This window comes from Triticum aestivum, chromosome 7B (assembly GCF_018294505.1).
Source record: "Triticum aestivum cultivar Chinese Spring chromosome 7B, IWGSC CS RefSeq v2.1, whole genome shotgun sequence".
Lineage (NCBI taxonomy): Eukaryota > Viridiplantae > Streptophyta > Magnoliopsida > Poales > Poaceae > Triticum > Triticum aestivum.
The window spans coordinates 479,959,211-479,967,132 of NC_057813.1; the positions used below are offsets into that span (position 1 = coordinate 479,959,211).

General features: G+C 48.1%; 1 pseudogene; it reads right to left on the bottom strand.

The window, feature by feature from the left end:
* Window positions 1-333: 333 nt before the first annotated feature.
* Window positions 334-5,836, bottom strand: LOC123161653 (F-box protein PP2-B10-like; annotated as a pseudogene).
* Between the last annotated feature and the right edge of the window lie 2,086 nt (window positions 5,837-7,922).

Here is a 7,922-nt window from a genome sequence, read left to right on the forward strand (position 1 = left end):
CCTTATCTTCCATGGTGTTTCTATTATTTTTTCATTTTTCACGGCAACACATAGACATTCAACTCTTTAATAAGTTGTAAAAGTCGGGCGCGCCTCATAGCTGCATTCTACACCAAATATCAAACTGGCCTAAATTCGACGGCCTCGACAATAAGGGGCTGTTTGGATTGTGCCCCATCTAGCCCCATCAATTTTTTGGCATGACCAATGTGAGGGCATGACCAAAATTTTGGTAGGTGATCATTGTTTGGATTGTAGCCGTCCATGTTTTGGCCCTGTGGAGTAGCCTGCTTACATGCATTGTGAGGACCCACAGATTAAAGTATAGCCAGCATGCACCAGATACTAATAAAATAAAGGGATAGTTAACTGGGACCCAACGAGGCAGAGAGTGCAAGGTGGGATGCCAAAATTTTGGCGGAGGTTTTCGCCGCCCTCGACTTGCCCGTGAGTTGGCTAAGTTTACAATGGCGTCTCACAGGCACGATGGGCGTGCCAATTCCTTGGTAGCGATCCAAACGGCCACCAAATTTTACGGGCTTGCAAACTTTTTGGTCGGGCTGGTTTTGGTCTGAGATCCAAACAGCCCCTAAGCCCGCGCTTGGGGTACCACTCCAACACCTCGAAGCTCACCATCACCTCCTCCTCCTTCACGGCCATAGCTTCATCGATACGTACCCGTCCCATCTCCATCTCCCACCACCGGTCTTCGCGCCGCGCCGGCCGCCTCACTCCGTCGTCGCCGTCCGCACCAGCCACGCCCCTGAACTTGCATGCCTCGTCGTCGTCGGGCCGAAGGCACACGGCGTGGTGCGACGCCGCACGACCTCCAACTGCCACCGTGGTCTCCTGGTCCGGGAAGCTCAGGCCGCGGTGGCCTTCGTCGGCCACGTCAAATACCAAGTAGGCGGCGTAGTCGGTCCCCGGTGTCAGTGCAGCGGCCGGCAGCCGGCCGTAGATGTCCAAGCCGGTGCAGTGCACCAGTTGCGCCACCTCCGCGAACCTGAGAAATCAACATGACCAGCAAGAGATCAGACAGGATAATAGTAGATTATACAGCGCGAGAATTGATCAGGAAATTGTTGATTGATTTGCACGGTCCATGCATATCTCGAAGACGCATACAGCACTCAATTCTGAATTGTTTAATTGCGCGTTGTGTGTAGCCTGGCTTGAGCGGACAGCACCGAGCGAGGTCGCCATCCGACCGCAGAACTGTTTTCCGACGTTGACACTGTTGAATCTACGCGGGGCCTGTGATCTCTACCGAGCGGTCAAGAAGAGGGAGTGCCTGCTGGGTGGCGATGAATCGAAGCAGCACCGAGCGGAAAGTCATCTCTTTTTGTTTGAAGGGGCTTGGTTGCTTGGAAGCAATCAAAGGGAGAAGAGTCAAGTGATGCTCACTTCTTGTGTTTTGGCAGGCACAGTAGCAAGACTGAAAGCCATGTGCTGTAGTGACCGGCACTCAGATAGGATCGGGCTTGCTATTTATTCTGAAAAGCTCACGTCTCACGAAATCATAGTGTCTTCCGTATACGTAGCTTAGAGCAACTTCAACACAGCGATCCATTTCATCCGCCGCCGTCGGTCGTCGCAGACATTTATAACAGACCAGCCCGCCCTTTCTAAATCGTGTCCGCTTCGTGTCAACACAGACCCATTTACAGTCCAAACTTGTGTCAGCAGACGCGCCGCGCGTCCTCTCGATGTCCGTCCCATGCCCCCGTCCCCACCTGGCGGCCGGTCAACTACCACCCGCGTCTTTATTAATGACGCGGGACGACCGCGGGCCCACGCATCAACGACAACGGGCGTCCTTTTTTAATTCGAGCTTGCGGGGACAGCCGTCCTCATCCTCTTCCATACGCCCGTCCCCATCTAGCCACCTCTGATCCCTCGTCGGCGACAACCCTAGCCACCATGGAGTTATTCTCCGGCAAGAACAAGGGCAAGGCCCCCGCTGGCCCTTCGCACGCGCTCCCCCCGCCTCCGCCGGCGTCTTCACGCCCGCCACAGCTGTGCATTAGCGTCACAGTGCTCCAGGCGAAGTGGCACTGGGAGCACTGCGCCCCCCTACCCTACCCTGATGTCATGCTGCCACACGACTGGCACTTGGATTCGGAGAGGATCCTAGTGCCGGTTGTGCCACGGTCGGCACGGGCGCACGCAGAGGAGATGCAGCGCCGGCAGCAGCACCTGACGCCGAAGCAGCGCCTCAACCCCGCCTACGCATCATACTCTCCCGAGTGGGAGGTCTGGTTCGCGTTGGAGCACGAGGAGCAGCGTCTGCACGGCGTCCGCGAAGTGGAGGCTGACACCCCGCCGCCCCTCGTCGTGCGCGATGAGGACCAGGAGGCAGAGGCCACCTACCAAGCGGCGCTGGCGGCTGTCCTCCATGAAAGCGAGGAGGAGGAGCGGTGCAAGGAGGAGGAGGGGGCGCGTACCAAGCGCGGCTGTCGTAGACCATGGCGCTCTCCGCTGCGGCGACTGCGTCGTCCCACCGCTGGCCCCGCCGACCCCCGTCAAGCCCGAGCAGTACACATAGGACGAGTACGTGCGCGAGTGGGTGGGTGCGCCGCCCGTTTGGTTTGGAGCGACGTCGGCCCAGGAGCAGAAGTATCTGGAGCAATAGTGACATCATAGGCTCACGGAGGAGCCCCGCGAGGGCGAGCGGCTCAAGCAGCTGAATCGCGACGCCGAGCCAGAGGAGGAGCAGGAGCGTCGTGCCCGCGGTGGCGCTACCAAGCCAGCGGCGGTACAGGCACCGGTGGACGGCGTCGCCGCAGACTGGGATACGGCGTTCCTGTGTGCTGGCCCGGCGCCGATACTCATCGACCTCACCGGCTCCGACGATGCTGCCGCCGCCTAGGGCAACGTGTCTCATAGTTTTAGTTTAGTTAAATGTTTTTACTTAATGTAATGTGCACTCTTTTTTTTTGCTATGTAATGTAATGTGGACTTGTAGACTCTCGCCAGCCTTTGTGGCCGGTATTATTGTTTAATTAATGTTTTCTAGTATTTTCAAAATATTTATGGTATATTTTTTCACGTCACCATAAAAATGGGTCGGGCAAGCGTTGGATGCATGCGCCAACCCACCGACTCAAACGAAAAAAAAAAGATAAAATTATTGTCCGTTTGGATCGTCGCATTGGAGTTTCTTTTAAAGTGTACTGTTTGTCGGGATTACGTATGCCAACCATGAGTGTGAGGAAGACAGTCGCTGACAGATCGAAAATTAAGAAACAGTATAACAAGGCGACCTAGGAGCCTCCACAGCGCTCCGTCGTTCCTCGTCGTCGGATTAGCACGCCGTTTCTTGGGCCGCTGCTCCGCAAAACTAGCTACGTTTGCGGTGGTTAATTAGGCCAGTACATCGGGCCCGTTTACATGGTCCGCTTATCCCTGTCCATCTATCTTTCCTTCCTTTCTTTGATCAAACAAAAAAAAAACTTTCCTTCCTTTCCTTAAAAAAATCAATCTTTCTTTCCTCTATCCTTCGACCGCCGCCGCTGTCCTCTTCCCAGCCAGCAGTGCTCGTCCGCCATGAAAAATGAACCTTCGACCGCCGCCGCTGTCCTCTTCCCAGCCAGCAGTGCTCGTCCGCCATAAAAAAATGAAGTCACGAAATAAAACTGCACCGGTGACCGACGGGGAGCCAAGACGAAACCAGGTAGCGAGCGCCGGATCCGCCTCGGCGAGGATCTGTGGCGGACCGATGAGATGGGTGATGTTTCACGATGTTGTTTTCGTGGGAGCCCCATGGACCACACAGAGAAACGACGGAAGTAGGAAGTGGCATAGAAGCTCCGGGGCGGCCAGAGAGTTAAGTGTAACCCGGAGGCTCGGCCTCTCTTCTGTGTGAGCCCTAGGCGAACCGCAATCCCAATGCCCTGCCACTGCCACCTGCCAGAAGCCCCATACTTGATTGGTGATAATTGATAAACAACTCACCCTTTCTGAACCAACGCCGGTGTCACTGTCCTCCCTCACTTGCGGCGACCCCGAGCGAAGGGAAGATGCAGATGAGACGAGGAGCACCCAATAGGACGGAAAGCCACAAGTCAAACAGGGACATGCTTGAGTCTTGTGTGTGGTCAAGCTAAGAGTTGTGGGCAGCGACCATTATGTCCTTGTTGGTGTGCCTTCCGGCGGCTTGACGCACTTGCCTTTCTACGCCCTTTCAGGCACACGTTCAAACCCTCTTCAGCGTTTTTGGTTTTTACTTACTATCCATCATAAATGATTGTTTTATTGAAAATATATACCATTTGTAGTTTGTACTATCCAATATTGCAATCTAAGCTGGTTGAAGCGAGAAATATTAATAAAGAACGGTGTGTCTTTCTGTTAGCAAGTGAAGAATATATATCACACGGCCAAATGCTATGAAAACCAAAAATTTATTGGCCACGAAGAACAGGATCAGATCAAATAGTAGAGATAGATGATCAGATGATACCATTTAAGATACAGTTTGACAATCTAGCTATTAGAATCCATGTACATGATTTCGCAAAAAAAAGAAAAAAAGAATCCATGTACATGAATAACTGAAAAAATGTCCAAATGCAACTAATAAGTGGGAAGGCCTATAGCTAGGTGGAAGTGTTACTCGGACGAATTATGCAGTGATTCCTGCAACATCCTCATCATGCGAGATAATAGTTTTTGTTTTTGGTAGACAATGAATGACGGACAAAAATATTGCTTTTATAAACCCCTTTTCTTATATAAACCTAGAAAGGATATACATGTTTTTTTATATATTTTTGCCGGTTAGAACGCAAGGTTGAGATATTGATTTATCCTTCCTATAAACCTATTTTTTAATTAATCGTGGCTTATACGGCATTCTACTTATGTGAACGTACATTCATTTCTCTTGCCCCATGTTCATGTATATGGTACCTTCTTTTGCGAAAAGAGATAATATGGGACCTGATAAGTAGTGTCTTTTTTTTGCCTTCTTAATGTCCAATGATAAATACAAAGTTGAGATGCAAAATTGTGGTACTGGTAAACATATCATTACCTTTCAACCCAACCAATCAAGTATTCTAAAAGTTAATTTATTATATTATAAAAATGAACGGGCGCGGCAACGCGCGCTATCATGGTCTAGTGTTTTTTAAAGAAACACGATTGGCCAGGATCCCGAATCAACAAGATAAGATATATAACAAGAAAGATGGCATTTCCTAGAAAAAACAAGAAAGATGGCATGGAACACATCTACAACTAGCCGATAACAGCATGCTGCTTGAGCGATCTGTAGCCGGCATGAATTCAATCAGGAGAATCCGCTTTAAAAAACTACTAGTAATCAGGAAATGAAAAAGAATAGCAAGGATCCCAAAATGATCGATATACCTGGAGCGAGGGTGAGCCGTCCATCTCCAGCTGAACTCGCCGTCGTCCCACGGCAGGCTCAGCTTCCTCGCTGACAGCGCCACGCACTTGGCGCCGCTTCCCCTCGCCAACTATACCGCCGTGTCGCCGTCATCGACCAGGACCGCGCCGTCAGAAAGCTGGAGGTAGGCGTCCTTCTTGGACGACAGCGGCGGCGTGCGGCCCGAGCAGCAGCGCAGGAGGATGGCATGGTAGTCGGGCGGGAGGAAGCGATCCCAGACGGCGTCAGACTCGGCGGCCTCGCGGAAGGACGGGGACACGGCAGCGAAGCGGCAAGCATCGCGCGGGGAGGTGAGCGCCAGCACGTGTTCCACGCAGCTCTCCGGGAGATCTTCCAAATGGGTGACCTCCTCCTCCGCCGTCGCCGTGCAAGCGGCGTCCATACTAGCTTCTTCGTTTCTGCAGCAGATGTGGATTTTGCTGCTTGTCTGGAGACGAAAGTTGGCTTCACAGCAGGAAAAACTGAAAACAAAGCCTATTTATAGGTAGCGCTGCCTCTAGCCAACCTGATTTGGTCATGCTTTAGCCCGGTCGTAGTGGGAATATCATAATTGGTATCATGTATCCCAACTAAACAATTTCAATAAGTTAGCATAGAATTAAATAGAAAAAGAAAGAGTTGAGTATCATATTACCGTATCATAATAAACTAGATGATATCACACGCATAGCTGCGATAACTTTGTTAAAAAAATGCGTAAATAGTTGCTAAAAAATGACTAAATTTAATGAAAAAATATAAGCTTAAAAATCAATAAAAGAAAGTCTAAAAATTATTTAAACTTTTGAATTACTATTAAAAATAGCATTTTGAGCAAAAATGTGAAGGATGACGAACATGCATGTATGATGTTGCAGCGTTACATGCATAGACTAATATAAAAATAATTGTAATTTATCAATTCGCTTATGTGACAGACTTTGCATGGCTCCATGGGAGAGAAGACTTAAATGCGTGGCCCTAGTGGGAAGGTTTGCTTAAACTTTTGAATTACTGTTAAAAATAGCATTTTGAGCAAAAATATGAAGGATGACTAACATGCATGTATGACGTTGCAGCGTTACATGCATAGAGTAATATAAAAATAATTATAATTTATAAGTTTGCTTATGTGGCAGATTTTGCATGGCTTGATGGGAGAGAAGACCTAAATGTATGGCCCTAGTGAGAACGTTCGCTTATGTGCAGATTTTGCATGGCTAAGTGGAAGAGAAGACTTAAATGCATGGTCTTAGTGGGACGATGAGGTGGACACTTTGCATGTTTAGAGAATTAGGACCAACTTCTTAAAAATGTAAGATTTTATACTACTACTTTGTGCCATGCATAGCAATAAATGAGACCATCTATGATACTATGTACTTGAATGTAATATCATACACTAGTATCATATGCATGATACTAGTATATGATACTCTCCACTACGATCAGTCTTATTATTTGCGAGTGTAGTCGTAGTGGTTTACAATTAGTGGTCGTAGCATGGAATGCCTTATATTTAAGGGGGGGGGGGGGGGCTTTTGGAGACCGTGCGCCAGCCGAAGCTTCTGCCGGACGTGCGCACTGTGTTCCATCGCGTAGATCCTACGGCCACGCGTGCCCTCGCGCAAGTTAACTAACTAGATGACACCCCGCGCGTTGCGGCGGGAATTTGTAGCGCGACTATAATGAGAAAATGTGAAGGGGAAGCAATCTCTAAATCTGAAAGGTATTATAATTATAAAAAAAATATGTAGGTTGGGAATTACAAACATTAAGACCTCAAATGCATATTTTATTATTTTCTACCTGCAATGGGCAGAGTATTAGCGAGTAGAAACTACCAACTACCTAAGTATAGCAATATCTTGCACGGACTACACAAATTCGATGGCACAGTTCTTTCATAGCAGCTGAGTTTGTTGACCAACTATAAGGATGCAAGGTACTATCAGAGTGATGCTTCACGGGTGTAGTAATGCAAGATTGTTCAGTAACGTGAGTAATTTCTGCAGTAATATGTTGTTGGTCATCATTAGAACTAATGTGGTGATTTAACAGAGCTATCAAGATTCAAGAGAGGGAAAACTATTTACACTAATCCTATCACAATTTCTAAAGGCGTATAAAAGTGGTGAGACGGATTTTGGCTTTGAACTAATGGTGTCACTCAAAATGAAGATTATAGATTTGAAGAAAAAAATAAAACATATACAATCCAGATTACACACATGTAGGTGCACAAATGACTGAAGCTGCTTCACTGGAGAAACGTCTGGCAAACAACACCGTATGACAGAAAAAAATTTCAATGATGTATATGAGTATAAAAACCGATCATATAAAAAGGGTTAGTGACTTGGTGTATAGTTACACCATTGTAAATAAGGTGTACCAATCAAGCACTGCTAGCTCTGCCTGCAAGTCAATTAAAAAGATATAAAGATAATCTCCGTGGACATCATGTTAGTATTTACAGAACCCAAATTGAATTAAGGCATGCACCCTGTATATTGGTATAAGAAATCAG